Source organism: Ostrinia nubilalis, chromosome Z (assembly GCF_963855985.1).
Source record: "Ostrinia nubilalis chromosome Z, ilOstNubi1.1, whole genome shotgun sequence".
Classification (NCBI taxonomy): Eukaryota; Metazoa; Arthropoda; class Insecta; order Lepidoptera; family Crambidae; genus Ostrinia; species Ostrinia nubilalis.
The window spans coordinates 18908675-18928810 of NC_087119.1; the positions used below are offsets into that span (position 1 = coordinate 18908675).

The window sequence follows — 20136 nt, forward strand, 5'->3', positions numbered from 1 at the left end:
ATATGCTAGGTAGGTACCTATATGTATACTCATTTTTGAACATATTCATTATACTAGTTTGATATGCGTAACTTCGGAGGCGTACCTGCCTAAACTATCGGATTTCCCAAACAATACTCAAAACGTTCGTCCCTTTAGAGATTCAACTACCAATAACCCATCCTAAGTACACCTCTAGAGCACTCAAACAATTCTTCCAATTTCTCGAAACTATCAGCTTTTAGGTCGGACTGTCTGTTTACAATGAAATTCTTGATTTCGAATATTCAAGTTTATATTTTACGTAATTGTGAGATCCGTACCCTAAAGGACATCATCCATTTTGGTCCAAAATCAAAAGTGCCGGCCAAAAAATAAAAGTGCTGTATTCTGATAGAATACGTCCGCCTTAGCATTTTTTACTATGGCACCAAAGCTGTAGCACCACTGTGCATCGTAGTATTTGAGTTCTAAAAATATATGAAACGACTGACTTTGATCTCAAATACTACGACGCACAGTGGTGATACAGCTTCGGTGTCATAGTAACAAATGCTAAGGCGGACGTATTCTGTCAGAATACAGCACTTTTTTTTTTAATTGGCCGACATTTTTGATTTTGAACAAAAAATGTATGAATCGTCAATGAATTTTAGATCTCAAATACTCGACGCACAGTGGTGCTACAGCTTTGGTGCCATAGTAACAAATGCTAAGGCGGACGTATTCTGTCAGAAGACAGCACTTTTTTTTATTGGCCGACACTTTTGATTTTGAACAAAAAATGTATGAATCGTCGATGAATTTTAGATCTCAAATACTCGACGCATAGTGGTGCTACAGCTTTGGTGCCATAGTAACAAATGCTAAGGCGGACGTATTCTGTCAGAATACAGCACTTTTTTTTTATTGGCCGACACTTTTGATTTTAAACAAAAAATGTATGAATAGTCGATGACTTTTAGATCTCAAATACTCGACGCACAGTGGAGCTACGGCTTTGGTGCCATAGTAACAAATGCTAAGGCAGACGTATTCTGTCAGAATACAGCACTTTTTTTTGTTGGCCGGCACTTTTGATTTTGGACCAAAAATATATGAAACGTGGATGATGTCCTTTAAAGTAATAATAATTTTGAAAAAGAAGTAAGGAAACCTTAAATCGTTGCAGTTATAGGAAAACTTTCTAATGATACGTTAATGAACTAATAAACAATATTTTACAGAAAAATCCATGTCATTACATCACAGATTAACTAATGTCAAAGTTTTCAAAATGTCTCGAAATCGAGAAATGTCTGTCGAATCGGTATCAATTTATTAATTTAAAAAATACCTTTCGCAGCTGATCCCCGTGCAGACTGTTTTTAACTGTCATACATTTCTAAAAGGGTCACGAAAGGTTACGTATTATATTTTAATCATTTAAGACCTTAAAAGAACTATCTTTGGAATTTTAAGTGACTTATTTCCAGAACAGTTCCAATTAGTACATACAGTAGACAGCATTTCTGACTATACTTTTTGTTATTATTACCTACATTCAACTGTTTTAGACGACAAAATAGCATTTGTACATAAGTTTGAAAAGTAACGATAAATTAAATGACACATCTGTTCATTAATACTTGATGATGACAATAACACTATACGGCAGCTACTGATAATAAAAACATGCGACTGTACTGTCTATTTATACATATAATATATTGTTATTGTGCCTATCATGTGTCCGAAGCGGAAACATTAACAGAAAATAATAAGGATACCAAACTGGCATTCATAACATAAACTTGTATTTTGAAATATAAGTTATTGTAGATTATTTTCTTTCAGGAGTTTTGAAACGTTATCTAATCTATAGGTTAATTTACCTAGTTTACTTCAAGCCTTGTTTTTTGTACTCGTAATTGTTGCTTACTAAATGTTCAGTACCTAAATTATAAAAACATACGATATTAGGTATTATATGCTTTATAAATACTTTTATACACATATAATAGTACATAAAAAGTTAAAAGTATTCGGCTAGATTTTCTTTCAAGGAAAACAACTTCTTGAAAAATATTTATGAAAACAGTTTAAACTCAACAGCTTATAAACTACACTACACAAGTTGACTGTGCAATTACTTTCTAGATGTTCCTAGGATTCTAGTTTAAAGGAGAAGTAAGGGTGCATCTCAAGTCTCAAGTTCTCAACTCAAGCTTTTAAACTATGCCGCACCCGTTCCACTTCTAAACTACTACGCGAACCAATTACTGGCGGATTTATGAAATTAAATCTCAAGTTTTGCAATTAGTTCGTTTGTAATTAGAAAGTAACGTTAACGTTGCAAAATAACGCTTACACTTTGTTAATGTTTCTATCATAGATTTTGCTAGACATTGACCAGACAAAGGTATTCGGTATTTGTTTTGGAATTCAAAAATATAAGTCAGTCGTTTGTTGGTGCAAAATAAACCAATAACGTTCAGAATTCTCTGCGGGAAGTCCGAGCGTGACCCACGCGCGTCGCATCTTTATAAATAAACTAATTTTTGTACTTCCCATCCTATTCCACGTGTTCCCACGATTATTTTCCCGAGGGGATGCGTCAAAATAGAACTGAATTAATGTAGTCAGCTGTTATTTGGAGATATTCCGGATTCACGGAAGCGTTATGTTGAACAGATTAAATTCCTAATCTTTTCAAATGCCTACGACCTTTAATATCCTTCCTATGAATTATACATGTAAAAAAAAATGAATGGATGAATGTTTGTTACTCTTTCACAGAAAAACTACAGAACGGATTTTGGTGGAACATTACTATACACAGTACAATATATCAGAATTAGGTACATTATTTTGTAACTAATTGGCTAATAACGACATTAAATTATATTTTAACTAAACAACTTGAAAAACCGACCTGCCTAAGGGGTTCGATTCCCGCCTTAGGCAGTTCGATTTTTCAAGTTATTTTTAAAATGTAGTTTTTGAGAAGCGACTCTAATCGCTAAGAAATTTTAATAACGACATTAAGTTAATCGTTCTTTATGTGATAAACATTATTTCGAACGGTCAAAGCCGGACACAAGCTATAGTGAAACAATAATTTAATGTCTCCCCTTCCAATAACAATTCCCATTGTAATTGAACAAACGGATAATAAGGATTTTACGGTAATGCGTTTACCAATAACCAATTTAAATTTGCCACTCTAAATGATCATAACTCCGCCGCTTGATTGAAAATTCGTAATTGTATTTAATGTTGAATTTTAATAATCAATTATTTTGTATTTACATAATGGTTATTGTTTCTTGCCAATTTGTTTTTGGATAGTTATCAATGTAACTTTTTTGTTTTGGAAACAAAACACAATTAACACAATAATCTGCTTTAGGAATTTCGATTTTCTTAGTCGCAAAAGACCGTTCTAACGGAAAAAGGAAGACGATCTATTTTTTCTAAAACAACCCGACTTTTCAACAATGCAGATCCACAGGCTAGACGCTTGAATATCGAGAAAATTCACAATTGCAGTTCAAGGAATTCACTCAATGCATCGAGATTTTTCTTTCTTACATTTTCCTATACGCAAGATTAAAATGAATAATGGCTCTAACTGTTCCACAAAAGGTCGCCCGCGTGTCGGCCGTTTAGCACTACTGAAGTGGAGCATTTAAGATTTCTATTATTCAAATTTCTTGACTTTTGACTAAGTCCTAAGTTTCAAATGTAAAAAGCATTTAAGAGGAATGATGCTAGATTTCGGCTGTTTGTTTTCGAATATGATTTCAAGATGGGTCGTAATGGGTCGATCAAAATAGAATTATTGAGATTCAGACGTCTATTTTCGTTGTGATATGTACGAATGGGAACATTTGATTTCAAACCACATGCTGCTATTAGGCCAGTAGAATTAAACACAAAAATTGATTAAATCGGAAATAATTCCTACAAAAGATTTTTTTGCTTTAATGGCTTCATTGGTTGCCCATTAAGACTCTCCTAAGTTTTCGACTTCGACGGAGTTGTGCTTAAGTGGTGGGGGCCCCCGAAAGGGGCGTTTTTTTCGGTTTTCCGGTTATACCGCGTAAAGGACTTACCCTATCGAAAAGTGGTCTTCATGACGGTTAAAGGGCACTTAATCCTGCATTGAATAAGACCAAATTCATATGTTTTGGATAAACCGTTCTCGCGCTAAAGTTCGGCAAAGTAGAAAATATACGTATAATTAATGACCCACTCCACGTCCAATGGCTTGTTACCCACATGCTTCCAAGCCTTGTAAAGGGTCGCCTTAACCAGTGTAACCCTAACAAGGCTCACGAGTTTGATTCGCTTATCCTTGTTCGTCCCAGCCGTTCCTTAACTGCGGTTGCTGCACCTCTTCCTGGCACTCTCCTGAACGACTCTGTGTTACCTAATGTGGCTGCCCCTCTTCCTTGTACCCTCCTGTACGATTTCATTGCTTAGCCATATGCCTGGTCCAAGGTTCGACGCCACAAAATCAACTTCGTAGGAGTGAAAATAGTTTAAATACTATTTCCCGTGCTTGCAACATTTTTCTTTACTGCTTCGCCTCTATTAGTCGTAGAGTGATTGTATATATCCTATAGCCTTCCTCAATGTATGAGCTATTCAACACAAAAATAATGATTTCAATCAAACTAGTAATCCTTAAGATTAGCGCGTTCAAACAAACAAACAAAAAACTCTTCAGCGTTTTAATATGAACTTGTTGTTGTTGATTTTTGGCGTCGAACCTTAGACCAGGCATACGGCTAGGCAACGTAGTCATGCAGGAGGATACAAGGAAGAGGGGCAGCCACAGTAGGTAACACAGAGTCGTTCAGGTGAGTGCCAGGAAGAGGTGCAGCATCCGCAGTTAAGGAACGGCTGGGACGAACAAGGATAGGCGCATCAAGCTCGTAAGCCTTGATAGGGTTACACTGGTTGAGGTGGCCCTTTTCAAGACTTGGAAGCCTGTGGGTAACAAACCATTGGACGTGGAGAGGGTCATTAATTATACGTATATTTTCTACTTTGCCGAACTTTAGCGCGAGAACGGTTTGTCCAAAACATATGAATTTGGTCTTATTCAATGCAGGATTAAGTGCCCTTCAACCGTCATGAAGACCACTTTTTGATAGGGTAAGTCCTTTACGCGGTATAACCGGAAAACCGAAAAAATGCCCCTTTCGGAGGCCCCCACCACTTAAGCACAACTCCGTCGAAGTCGAAAACTTAGGAGAGTCTTAATGGGCAACCAATGAAGCCATTAAAACAATAAAATCTTTTGTAGGAATTATTTCCGATTTAAAAGCTAATTCTACTGGACTATATGGTCGATATGTACTTTACATATCATGGTTCGCTGAGACCTTTTACTGTACTATTTATAAGGTTAACGTCGAAGATTTCAGAGAAATACGAGTATATCTGTATTATTATTGCAGCTAACAATGCCTTGTAAATTAAACAAATTATTTCTTTTTTTTTCACGCCTAAACAAAAGACATTTTTAAAAAAAATTACAGCAGAGCTTTTTATTTACAAATTATTAAAATAAACATTTTAATTTCCAGGTAATTAAGCTTTTTACCAAAAAAACTTGTATTAACCAAAGTGAAAGCCATAATGATTTCAACTTTTGATGAGAATTAAAAAGTTTTTCTGCGTATTTTGACTGAATCTAGCTTGAACATACAAGTAAGTACACCAAATCCCCAATTGCTTAATTAAATCAAAAAATCTCACACATATTATTTCCATGTAACCCTATCTATCTTGTGGATGACAAATAAATACATGATACTGCAGCTTAGTTAACGATACCGTGGTGATCGTGTGTACTCCGAGTAACTCCAATTAGAACTGTGGTTATTGGAAGATGCAATAATTGCAATTAGTCAGTAATTGGCAATAACGGTGTAGGTTTCTAATAAATGCATAAATTCATCTATTTAGGTTAGGAGCTTCAGAGTCAACGGCCGACCTGATTACAAGTATTAGGTCAGCTATATTTTTCACGACAAGCTCCCATTTTGTAGACGCGGCTGCATTCGTTTAGAACAAAAATTGTGGATTAAACTTCGCTTTAAAACTAATTTAAGTCCGCTTTCGGTTGTAACTCTACCAGTTAGTCCCGAGCTTCGCTTGGTATTTACATTGATTATTGTATTTCTGGTATTGTATTAAATGGCACGCTCCTCAAGCCCCAGCGACGCTGTCTCCATACAAAAGAGCTTCCACAAGGTATTTATATCCTCCTCGTGGGTACTTGTAGTACTGACACCGACACACAACACCTACCTAAGTAGAACCTACGCACATTGCTTATAGAAAATATCGTGTTGTAGAAAAACAAATCCAGAATATCTGTCGAAATATTCCCACTCCTTAAACTGTTACCAACTCGCTACCTCCCGCTTCCACCTCCCCTAAACGTATACCCGTCCTTGACTTCAATTAAGAAGCTTAAATAGAGAACTTCAGCATTGTAGGGAAAAAATGTTTGTAATGTTTCTTTTCAGGAGTTTCCTTTGTATTTTTAAGCCGATTACCTTGACCAGTGGGTCTAGACAAAGTGCCATTATAATCGCAAACCAGTCGAAAAGTGGTCGAAAAGCCCCTTTTTTGTATGGAATTTGACGGATTCGATTTTCGATTCGATCAAAAAGTGCGTTTTGTCTAGGGGGGCAGGTTTGACAAAGTATAGTGGTTTATTCAAGTTGAGGTTTATCCAACTGTGTACAGCCTGATGTGCTGTCGACGTGCTTGGAATATACGCAAAATTAAACTGCTCGATAGTAATGGCCTTTCCGACTGTTTTAACGAAGTTTGTATCTGACGGGATACAACCGCGAACTATGAAGTTCGCTACTGATAGTTTTAAACTTTTCTCATTTCGTGCGAGATAGCTTGTTGGGTGTTGGTCAGATACTGCTGTGGGTATTTTTGTTAATTAAGAAATTTTGATAATAATAATCGGGTCAGAAAATCGTATTTCATCTAAATATATAAAAGGAGAAATCTATTATATTGGTTGAAAGATAAAAGATTTATCTCTGACTAGCTTTCCGCCCACTGCTTCGCTCGGGGTTTTCCTGGAAATTATTCGAATTTTTCTTGCCGTAAAAACCATCCTTGGACTTCAAGGAACATTAAAAAAATATTTGGTAAAATTGGTCCAAGCGTTGTTGAGTTAAGCGCTTACCAACAGATTTTGCGACTCATTTTTATATTATAGGAGATTATGGAAACCTACGAAAGTTGGCCTTTTAACTCATAGGCTCGTAACTCGTCGTGGGTTTCGGACGACCAATGGTAAAACAACTCTGTCACGGTCGGATACTGGCTTAGATAACCATCGTTATACTTGTATCCCAATGTCAATGTCCCTGAGCCCTCCTCAGCAATTCTTTCTAGCCTGAATACTCGGCATATCAGGTCGCTTCATCTTGCTTGAGGGCGTGTGCAACGTTTTCAAGATGGGATCTTCACAAAACATGTCTACTCCATCGGATATCAGCTCTACGGCAAATGAGCCCAGCACTATCCTGCCAATGAATATCCGTTGGACTACACTGATTGTTTATTTATTTAGCAATCATACATCACAATTAGTTATTTCGCGTTCAGATAAGCTATTTTAAACAATATAACACGCTCTGATAAGCAGTCTCTGAGCCACTGTAAATGTTATACCTACAGATTAATGTGTTATTCTATATTTGTTTTTATAGGGGTTACAGCTCTTTCAGTTATAGCACAGAATAGATACCGGGACTGATAGGTTTTTTCCGGTGCGAGCACGCATAATAATAACTGGTGTTAACTTTACTACATACCTTTACTAAGTATTAGCTGACAGTAGTAAAATATGGCCAACCAACCAGTGCTTCTCTTTTAATTTCAATCAATAATTTGACCCTGAATTCGCCATTTTTAGTGTCCGTCGGGGCCTGTTTAACCTATTATAAGGCCTTCAGTGTATATCTTTAAGCTATCATTTAAGTATTCGATATGCCCCAGGCGACCCATCCGGCTTCAGACGTCGCACGTAATAAAGAACGATCAACGAATAAATCCAACGGCATGGAAACGATAGCTACGCATAAATATTATGTTTCAAAAGTTGAAAACGAAGGCCAACATGGCTGACTGAATTGATGGGGTGAGATCAGGTTTTAGAATACCTACTTAGGTAGGTAGTAAATATCCTATTCTATCCTACATATTTATAATACCTTTAGCCTATCCAACAAATGTGAATGTGTGTGGGTAGATTTGTGTTTGTTACTCGTTCACGCAAATCCACTGAACGGCTTTTGATGAAAATTATCGTCTAATAATTTATTACGATATTTACTTAATTGGGAAAATTAGCCTTTCTGAAACAAACTGAGTTTCACGCGGGGAAATCAAAGTACAAGGGAAAATAAACTAAGGCCGGGTTACACTATCTCACTTTAACTTTGACAAACGTCAAAAGTCTGTCAAACTTCAAACACCGGTTATCGTTATAGTTACGGTCAAAGTTAGGTGGTGCAACTCAGCCTAACTAGTTTATTTCCTACAACTAGGTACCTAGTTGCGATTACATTTTCCTTGAAATGGAGTAAAATTCTATTAACTTTTCGTCTGCGTCGCCTGCAACTGAAATTTACAGCACATCAATATACGAGTAGCTCGTGGAGCCGGAAAGCGACAAATCGTTTCACAAATAGTTGCGATTAGTTTTCGGGAGCGCGCACACGAACTTTAACCCAGATCCGCCTGACCTGGTGATATACTTCGATGTTAATGATTCAAATTCATCATCAACCTTATGTTTCGAAACTACTCGTAGCTGTGTCCGCGACTACTTACGCGTGAAAAGAGTTTGAATAATATTTCCCTTTTTGCAACATTTACTGCTCCGCCTCTGTTGGCTGAAGGGTGATGTTAAATAGGCCCTAAAACGATCCTCGATAAATGGGCTATCCAACATAGAAATATTTTTTTCAAATCGGACCAGTAGTTCCTGAGATTAAACAAACTCTGGATTAGTTGAGTTATAAAGCAGAAGCTTTATGATATTTGTATTAGATGTAGATGTAACTAACCAACCGTAAACAATCATTAATACTTTTGTTGTGATGCAATTTGACCCTGTTGTGGACTTAGTACCTAAATCGTAAGGTGAAGATAGCTTACGGGTAACCGCGACGCTTATCTGACACATCACACTAAATTGAGTAAGTAAGTATGCATGTCTTTTCTATTCTTCTTTCTTAAAATATTTATAAAAATCTTACTCATCAATAATTCAGTCTTATGAGTGTGAAACAAATAAGTACGAGTAAATTCACCATAGTACTAATTTAGAGTGAATACATCTAATTGCTACAGTAAAAAGAATATATTAAAATCTGATTAACCATGAACGGTCTGGCAAATGACCAAAATTGAGAGACAAGTGTTTGTTGGTACAGAATTGTAGCTGTGATTGTAGCCTCTAATTTTAAGGTTATCCGTTTTCTCGATCAATAATATCAAAAGTTTTATAAAAATCTGACCGCATTCACGTAACTTGCACCCTCTATCGCTATTATAAAACCCAATAAATAGCTCAAGCGAGTAGCGTTCTCGCTTGAATAGTGAATAGGTTAATAGATACGTAACCCGCTTGGAGCAAATGGCGGGTATTTACAGGGTATTGTATACGCGTCGCATCACTGGCCTACGAGTATTTATTGATAAATGCTTTTGGGCTGCACAGTACCAACTTATTAAGCCCTGTAAGGGCTATATTTCACCGGGACACCATGATGGGGCGGCGCAACCAGTCGCCGCTACCAACAAAATGTATACCGCTTTGCGCAACCAAACGGACACCAGGTGAGTAACTCTCTATAGAGTTGTATACATTTTGTTGGTAGCGGCGACTGGTTGCGCCGCCATGGTGTCCCGGTGAAATATAGCCCTTAAACTAGCTAATTTTAGACTCGCAACGTGAAAATTAAAGGGACAACTACACAACGTAAATTTATGAATAAGCATCCTCATAATATTCGCTGTTTTTTGTGTCTCTGAATTTAAAAAAGTGAGATGTTTTTATAATGAAATAAACTTAGAAAAAAATATCACCCTCATAATTTAATAGGTACTCATCAATCATTCTGAAAAGATTATCCTATAGTAAGTAAAAATTTTAAGATTAAAAATATCCATGCCTCTGAGGATATATAAGATTAATCTAATCCTGGACCAGCGTTGCCAGACGTCCCGATTTTGGCGGGACGTCCCGATTTTTAGATCAAATTTAAATGTCCCGCGCGGGACAGACTCGGTCCCGCTTTTCGGAGAGAGACAGTCACTTCACCAGACTATTGTTTGAAACGCCTTATTATCACAGAATAATAACAAGTTGATATTATTCTAAGGGCTAATTTTTTAATGGTCGGATAACTTATAACTGAAGAATAAGTTTGGCATATTGACAGTTTTAGTATGGGAAATATGTCAAAATGACAAGGTTATTCTTCAGTTAAAAGATAACTGACGATTGAAAAATCAGCCCTAAAGAATATTTTTTTTTATTTCGATTTTTCTTTTTTTATTCTAAAGCCTGGCAATAAGTGGTGACTGAGTTTGTTCCGGCGCACACAGGTGAAATTTGCTCAAAAGTTGGCCAAAATTCCGTTAAGTGTGTTTATGCCTATATATTGCTGTAGTCTGTCTAAAATAATAGTTTAAAGGTGATTTAAAAAGAAAAACTAACAAATGTTTTCATTGATGTATTTAGTCTTACTAATAATTTGTTAAAAATTTGATAAATTAAAAAAAATACAATTACGATGCAGAAGTTATTTTTAGTTCTTTTAAAAGTTTTATTACATCTTAAGGATAGGGAATACTAATGGAATGCTATTCTGGGAAGTGCCTGAAAACATATTATGAGTATTTTTAAAATTCATAAAAATTGACAGTTTTGCAATATTTTGTTTAGGTGACGCAGTTTGACGCAGCTAATTTTGGTGTCATATGAAAGCCATAGATATGTTCTTTCGAAATATGTAAAAGAAACGGGTTGATCGCGCTTGATCATGAACTTTTTCACTGTTTAAAAAAAATAAACTGTTAAAATATAGACTTCTATTCAAACCTATATATCTATAACATAGTAAGTAATGTAGACTGTTTAGTAATACAGAAATAATAAACTAACCTGGAAGTATAGAATCCATATGTTTTATACCAAATATCAACTAAATAAAAGTTAAACGTTGTTGTTAAACAAGAGCTAAAATTATAATAAATTACTCAACAAGAAAAACTGTTTAAATAAAATGTTGTGGGTATCTGGATAAAAAGTGTTAAACTTTTTAAATATCATTTATATATGGCGCCATATGTCTTGTTCCTATATTAGGTTACTAATTTAGAATCGGAGTAACTTTGCTTTTTTTAATTTTGGCCACAAATTACGTAAATGTCACCTGTGTGCGGCGTTTCTTCTCAGCACTTGCCATATGTTTGTCTCGAAGCGCTGGTAGGGCCCAAAAGATAAGGAGACATGTAAAGTGCCCCATAAGGGCTACCTTTTCTTTTTTTATTATTTTCTATTGACGTTCATAAGTGCCACTTGTGGTCTAAACTGAATAAATATTAAAAAAAAAAAAAAAAAAAAAAAAGACGAATTTAACGATAGCGTGAATCTGATTTAAAATATATTTTTTTTTGTTAAAATACATTTTCTATGGTTACTTTTGCTATCTATTGTCATAAACGTAATTTTAAGTCAAATAAAAAGATAAATATTTGAAAACCTTTGATTATATACGTTTTTTTACTTATGTCCCGCTTCTGACGGAAGAATCCCGCTATTTTCACTCAAAAAGTACCAAAGTCCCGACTCGGCGAAAAGAAAAACTGGCAACGCTGTCCTGGACAAAACTATGCGGACGATTAAATTAAGTGCTATATTAAAAATAGCTCTTCTCAAAGGGACTAGGTATTACATTATTTAAAAGTGTAACATGATTGGTTCGTGTGTCACCCTGTGCGTCCACGCGCACTGTGATACCTCATAGTAATGTTTGTGAATACGGGCGTTAGTTTCAATCTACTGAAGCAGATATTGAACTGTCTCAGTGATCTAATATTATTTAAATTTCAATCAAGGTTTAATCAGATGACTTGGGGCAAGCAATTCGATGTCAATATAAACCTGATTTGTTTACAAGAATGCCAATACCCATTGAAAGGTATTATACCTACAGAATACCTATTGACGCGGAATACACAGAACTAAGTAGTAATTAATCAAACTTTGGCAAGTGATCTCTTGAATCTGATTGGCTAATATCTAAGTAATACGAAAAGTTTGTAAGGCTATTCTGAAACAATGCTCAAAGATCAATTCAAAGTCAAGTATACAGAAGCTTGTGATTGGTATTACGGGGGTATAGGAGACTAGGGATGTTATGAAAGTGGTTATATCAAAATCGAATTCGAAAGCGAATTGTAAATTTGGTTTGTCGGAACCGGAACCGAAACCGGAATCAGAGGCGGAGGCAGATAACAATGTGTTAAAGGCAGATCTAAAAAAACACTTTATTCGTCAGTAAGCTACGAGTATATTGTTATTAGTTCAAAAGTATAAGTAGGTTTATACCACTAATCGCTGCATGCTGTCGGCCTAAAACACGCGCCGTGATAAAATCTTAACGATGATTTCAGATGGCAAATGTATTTGCTTATCGCGTAAAATCGATAAATTGGCGTGATAAACGCTTATCGCGCCGCGCATCCTAGGACTTTGCCGGAAACGAAATTGGAATTGAAGGAAAATCCATCGGAAGATCCGAACTTTTGGAATTGAACCTCCGTACCCTCTACTGGAGATTCATGCTTGAGCGTTTCAGAAAACAGGGCTTAATATCAATTAATTATAGATAAGTATTTGTTTTGTTAAGTGACGAGCGTCTTGAGACAAAGCTTTAAACTTGAACTGGGTACTTGCTCTTGAACGATCCCTATTAATTAGCTTTCAATATGATCAATAACTTAATTAATTAATAACAAGTTACAGTCAAGAGTTTTTTAAGAGGGATTTGTTTCATGATCATTAATTTGCTGGACAAGTACTTATCTTGTTTGTGAGTTAAAAAAGAATATTATGTTCCCGAATCAGTCTAAAAAGGAATTGATAAGCCCATTAAAGGCTTAAAACTAACATAAAGTAACTTGAAAAATATGTCATCTGTGTGAAGGTTCAATAACATTAGTTACTAATATGTAGTATGTTAAAATGCAAGCTTAACAAAAAAAAAACAACTCCAAAAAGTGCATTGAAAAGTAGTAAATAAGTACATTTTAAGCCGAATTACTTTTTTTTGCTAAAATTAATTAATCATTCGTGTCGGCTAATAGGCTTTAAGTGTCTCCCATTACGCCCTAGAGCAGGGATGGCGAACCTTTATGTATCAACGTGCCACTTTTCTAAAAAACATGTTTGGTGTAGTTATAGACGTGCCATAAAATACACCTAATGCTATCAATGAGGGGTATAGTTACAAGTGGCGCCAGCGAGTGACAGGACCTTACTCTACATTGGCACTAACTGATGAGGGCCAATACGATAGCCCTTATTTAAAACACATTATAATTACTTTTTATTTTATAGTGAACTAGCTTTCCGCCCGCGGCTTCGCCCGCGTCGAATTTTGTTCGTCACAGAAAAACTTTATCGCGCGCGTCCCTATTTCAAAAACCGGGATAAGAACTATTCTGTTTCCCGGGACTCAAACTATCTCTATGCCAAATTTCATCAAAATCAGTTCAGTGGTTTAGGCGTGAAAGCAAGACAGACAGACAGAGTTACTTTCGCATTTATAATATTAGTATAGATTTCGTAATTGGCGGGCGTGCCCAAAATATTGTGGCGCGTGCCATTAGTTCGCCATCCCTGCCCTAGATGACCTTACACCTAGAAACGAGCCCGAACTGGGCTGTCTGAAGGTCTCCACCCCAGTCCGTTGACCCCGCTGAAGCGTTCTTTCGCGGAGTGCGTGTGGAAAATAGCCTCGTGTAACCTAATTACTTCAGGTATTGTACAGTCAAACATGCCTTTTTGACTTTAAAACGTTGGTCGTTAACCTATCTTCGTCTGTGTTGGGATCTGGCCTAGCTTTTGACAAGTTCTTTTAATGCGGCATAATAAAACTGTTTGAAGTCGTAATGTTAAGGAATAGGCGTGTCCAAATTGAGTTATTTTTTTGTAATTTTGTGATTTAATTTTTCACTTAATTAATGTATGTACGCGGATTTAATTATTTGAGAAAACGGTTGAAGCAATGGTTTTTGGTTAAGTTTTATTAAATTGGTAAACAAAGAAGACTATAATATTGGCCCATTTAAAGGCACAGAAGGTAAACTCACCACAACGTTTTTGTCATATTATCTTTTCTTACTTTAGACTGATAAGTCAATTTTGCTTTCTCTACCTGGGACAGCATAAGCGAAAGCAACGGATAAACCATCCGGTGTAATAGTATCACTTACTGCATAAGCCATACAAGGCTTTAATGTATTTATTATTCATTAAAACTTTAAAGAAGTAATTGGCTTAATACCTTAATGTACATGGATACTAAAGTTGACTTACGTTTTTGCATCTGAGTGTACTTAATTATGTTAAAACTTGCGGAAATAGGCCTTGTGTTGGTAAAAGTGTAATAAACAATACGATAAAAGTAATTTTGTTGGCAAACTGACAAAGCGTTTAAATAAACAGAGAGACGCACACAACACATAGGCTGGGTTGCACTATCTTACTTTAACTTTGACAAACGTCAGAAATCTATTAAACTCCATACAAAAACACCTGTTATCGTCATAGTTACTGTCAAAGTTAGGTGGTGCAACTCAGCCTAATAGAACCGGGTTAACTTAAAGTACGTACCTATAATATTTAATCCGCAGATTTTTTTTGTGAATGAATAAAATATAAAAGAACAAACAAAACATTATTATTGGTAGTGAATGTTAAAAATACCATGTTGTATCCCCAGGCAGGGCTATCAAAGCCCGTTCCACTGTGTGGCAGCTTATGAAAAATTCCGTAAGCCTATTGATTCACAAATACGAATATTGAGCCATTGAATACCTACAACAAACGTTTTGGATGTCATTGGCATGCAACACAGTACGTTCATCATTTCACAAACGGAAAATACCGAAGGGTAATTGTAAAAACCAGACCACCAATTTGTGAGAATGAAACGGTCTCTCTTGCTAGTGCGCTCTCGACTATGTTTCTTGCTGAGCGGAGTAACGAACATAAGGAGGTACGTTGGGTTTCATTTTGAGGATATGCTGCTAAAGTCTAAACCGTTTCCAAATCGACGATAGAAATAGGAGAATCTAGAAGAGATAGATTAAAAAGCAAGCGTGTAGAGGTCTCACTCAAGCTATAAACATAGCTGTCAAAAGGTCCAACAGTTTTCAAAATCGACGTCGAGAGGAAAACTTTCAGAGGCGGCTTAAAACACACTTTCGTGTAGCGGTTTCAAACGGAACGTAGTAGCTGTCAAAAGTTGGAGAACTGGCTGTTAAAAATAAGCGTAGAACAGTTACTAATACACCGAAAAAAATAGTTTGGTTATTGCTTACACAAAAAAGGGACTTGTGAACTGGAGGTTACTACTAACTACTAACTTTGGTTATGGGGAACAAAATGTTGTAATTAAACAAACAATTTTGTAGTAAGCTAAAGTTAGTTTGGTTATAGGTTATATTACTCAGTTTGCAAGTCACTTTTTTGTGTAAGCAGTAACTAATTTCTTTTTTTCAGTGTATTCTGTGGTAGAGCAGCATACTTTTCTTGTTAGGTCTGTGGTAAATTACGCCTTTCGACTCTAGCCAACAAATACCTTCAAGGTATGGCAATTAATCTCCTGCGACAAACGTAAAGGCCAGTGATTGATAGTCATTTTGTACCTAAGTAGTACATGAAACCCTTATACTATATCGATTTGAACCCGCTTACTAAATGTCTCGGAAAATTGTGCGGTGCTTGTATAACATTGGTAAAAGAGATTAATATTAATTTCAAATTCAAATTTTTATTGCATATTAAGTGTTTACAATTGGGTCTAAATCTAAACAATGAGCTTATAACATAATAACCCGTCAACTTAAGAGTACACGTATGATATTTATACAATTTATATTTTAAGCCTGAAGGATTAACTTCTATTAGGTAGGTATTGATGGTTGCAGTGGAGCAGTTATGCGTGCACAAAAAAACAACAACATTAAAGTGACATGATCTGACCATGATAATTGGAGTTCGACAGTTAGATTGCGGGGGTTACGTCGCAGTCTGAAGTCCGAAACAAAAAATGTATTTGATTTTTTTTTGTCAAAGATTTTTTTGCACTTTTTAGGTAACCTTTGGCCCCGTTTTACATGCTTTTTACTTACTTTGATAATAGTTTTAGACTTTTTAGTAGTGGGTTCAGTGGCCGTTTTGTATTACTGTGAATATTTGATTTATGTTTTAACGCTGGGAATCAACGCGTCATTTCGTATGTCGCACCTGTCACCAGCAAATAATTTGCTATGTTCAACCATTGTGTTCAACCGTTTTAAGTCAAAATCCGGTACAATTTTATTTAATTTCAGATAATACGCTAACATGTTTTGTATCTATGTGTAATTATTTATTCATTTTTGCGTGAAATGTTTCAGTGTTTAACCAAATACGACAATACCAGTATTCTTTGAAACTACAGATTATTTGAAATAATTTTCTATTATGAATTCAATGAAATTTGCTCATCACGTGAGTTCACAATTAATTGTTTTGGTTTGAATATGATACTGATTGTTTACTGCGAATAAATAACCATGTTACGAAGTCGAATTTAGGAAATGCACAGAATACTCGTTCATAAATGAGTTTTAAGTATTTGTTGATTGATTGCTTGCTTTATAAATAGAGTATTCTGAAATAGTTTTATTATAGTTTGATCGAAATTTTCTGACCCTACTGTAGACTAGCTTATGCCAGTGGTTTCGCCCGCGTCAAATTCAGCTTCTTGACATCTATCATTGTAATTAGCCAATTAACTTTAGATCGTTATAAATTATAGCATATTATGTTATTCTGATGTAAAACCAATAATTCTGCAAAGTTTTATCAAAAGCTGTTCAGTAACTTTTACGTGAAAAATTAACGAACATGCATCCACTTCTTCAACCATCCATAAACTCACAAACTTTGAACTTTAGGATAAGTGCCTTCAGCCTACCTCAGAATAAACTAATGGACGCCACTGCGACGCATTCCACTTTGAGCACCTATCGATGTAGAAATAAATTAATTTCTATTTATTTTTATACGGGTGCTCAAAGTGGAATACGTCGCCACTGCATGCTCGTCCAGTATAGGTATATTGTCACACAAATTGTACAATGTAAAGGTGCCCTTGACTGCGGCTACCGTATGTGAGCTATTTGGCAATAAGGCCTATTACAGACGCCGGTCTGCGCGCGGGCGGGCCTACGCAAAAATCTATATTTATACATATAAGCGAAAGGTCGCTGACTGACTGACTGATTCACTCACTCATCACGAAATCTCAGAAACTGCAAGTGCTAGGAGTCTCAAATTTTGCTTGGGGGTTCCTTTTAGAACGTAGGTGCTCGCAGATGGGATTTTGCAAAATTCAACCCCTAAGGGGGTAAAACGGGGTCCACGCGTACGAAGTCGCATTCTCACAGATGGGATTTTGCAAAATTCAACCCCTAAGGGGATAAAACGGGGTCCACGCGTAACGAAGTCGCATACTAGAGCGCTATCATCATCTTATAATCGCAACGTATAAATAAAGTTCAAGTGTATACCTATTTATAACAACAAAAAAAATTACTGTTTGTTTGTTTGTTTTGTTTAAAATAGTCACGACGTCACTAATTTGAAGCGAATGCTTACTGGAAGTTAGGTGAAGTACAAATAAAACCGTATTAGACCAAATCTAAACGGACGAATAAGACTACAATAGTAAATTTTTAATTTAATAAAGCCGTGAAAAAGACATGTAAACCTTTTACTACGATACGATACTACGATGTTTAAAAAAAACATCGTCAAGAATTTCTTATTGCAAATATTATTCCACCAGCTTCTCGGAAAAGCTTCACTTTACAGTAACTAATAAACGAATAGAACTGAAGTACGTGTATCTTTGAATTTAAGATACACAATATCTTCGTAGTCAAAATAATAAACTTCGACTTCTAAAATCCATGGCTGATGGAAGAATAGTTTTAAAACTGTCGCCTTTAAGTTTACGTATGACTGTATGAGTAGTTCTTGAGATCTTATTTTTGACGTCATTCTTCAGAAACTTTTTATTATTTTACCTAACCGTTTTGACAATATTTCATGGTTTAAACTTTCATGGTCACTAACATAATTATTATTACTGACGGGATTGCTACCGTGTACCTTAATTAATAATAACATCTCACCCGCAAGTTTTCTCAGTTACGGCGCTTGCAAGCAACAGCAATATCGGAAACTCAATATTAGGGTGCAAACATGGTAGCAATCCCGTCAGTAATAATAATTACGTTTTGACAATATGCTAAAATACTGAATTTGTCCAATATTTAAGAAATATTTGTTACTGAGAGATTGAACATATTTTGCGCTGAAATTAATTTGTTGATAGATAAAATGATTTCTAGATAGAAGTCACGTAGATTCCCCGAAACGGTGTTCATTTTCCGTTTCGGAGAATCAAACGCACTAACAACCTATGTTTGTTAGAACCTTATTCAGATCTGTGGAGAAGTTGATGTGAGCACTAACGAACACACAAGCTCACAAATCACCACATAGTTACTTACATTAAGTTTTAGCAATTTGCTGTAGAATATTGTAAACAATTTTGCTGGAAAATCAGTCTTTGATTAAGTGAAAACCGTTTCAAATTCGCTGCAGTAGTTCCTTTGATTTTCCTATTCAAAGGAATAGTTCCTGAAGCAAACCCCGACGGGCACTTCATAATATTGTAACAACTTCTGCCGTGTTATTTTAGTAAATATTATTCAGCAAGCTTTTAAATTGGACGCCGCTTTTCAGTGGTTTTAATATTTTCACTTAATATCCTTGTAAACAGATTATATTTATGGACTTACGCAGATGGCGACATAATTTAATTTTATCCTTTGACCGTGTAAGAGCCAAAGCATTCGATGCGTTGCGGTGGCGGTGCGACGCCGGAGCGGTGTCGCTGCGTCGTCTTACATAGAAATATCTGTGCCGGGCACACGCGGTGTGCGTCGCGCGATATGGCGAAATTTTTGCGGTGCGGTGCCGCCCGCCGCAACGCATCGTGTGCTTTAGCTCTTATTTAAACAGATTGGATATTAATTGGAAAGTTTTTATTCACCGCTAATTAATTGGCCAGCAGGTACTTAATGGTGTACTTTTCGGCTCCAATAAATTTTAAGCTTTTATATTTTAAGAGGTTCAAAGGTTAATTTATATTTTTGGCGACTGTTCAGTGAAATATAATATTGCAATTAAACGAAATGTCATAATATTCTGACGTCCAATTAAACCTTCGTAACAAGTTACCTGAACAGTACAAGTAAGTTTTCCCGATTCTTCGGAAACTGTTTTTATTTACTTTGAAATTAACTTGATGATAGTATTCAGCGAAGCGACGTTCTCTTCAAAAGGAAATTGCCGACGCAGTTAGTTCGATCTTAACGACTTTTAAAAATAAACAACTTGTTGTGACTGAACTGAGTACTTGTTTAGCTCTGGCCCGCGGCGCCGCCCTTGTGTATTTTGATCTTTTAGCAAATACTGAAAAGCTTCTCTCGGGTATTGAGTAATTCTGCGATCAAAAGGACCTATTCTTACAATTTTCGATGATTCGGTTTGTTATTGAAAGGCTTCATATAGGACTAGCAATTATGATTATTTATTACCAACTTACAAACTGTTTGACACGTGTCGTGATAGACACCTATTTTTATCTTTATTCAAATATGTTTAGTAACTAGAAGATTACTTGTTGTCAAACTTTGGTTTGAGACTTTCAGTTTTGGGGTATTTATGAGTATCAATATTTCAGTCTCGTGTTTGAAAAGATT

At 35.9% G+C, this 20136-nt stretch overlaps 1 protein-coding gene and 1 long non-coding RNA gene across 3 annotated transcripts in view; one reads left to right on the forward strand and one right to left on the reverse strand.

Moving 5' to 3' along the window:
• Positions 1–20136, forward strand: part of LOC135086793 (Krueppel-like factor luna) — a 148605-nt gene that overhangs the window by 101570 nt on the left and 26899 nt on the right. The window lies entirely within an intron of this gene.
• The window catches only part of LOC135086797 (uncharacterized), a 143512-nt gene that overhangs the window by 90652 nt on the left and 32724 nt on the right, over positions 1–20136 (reverse strand). The gene's annotated exons all lie outside the window — the stretch shown is intronic.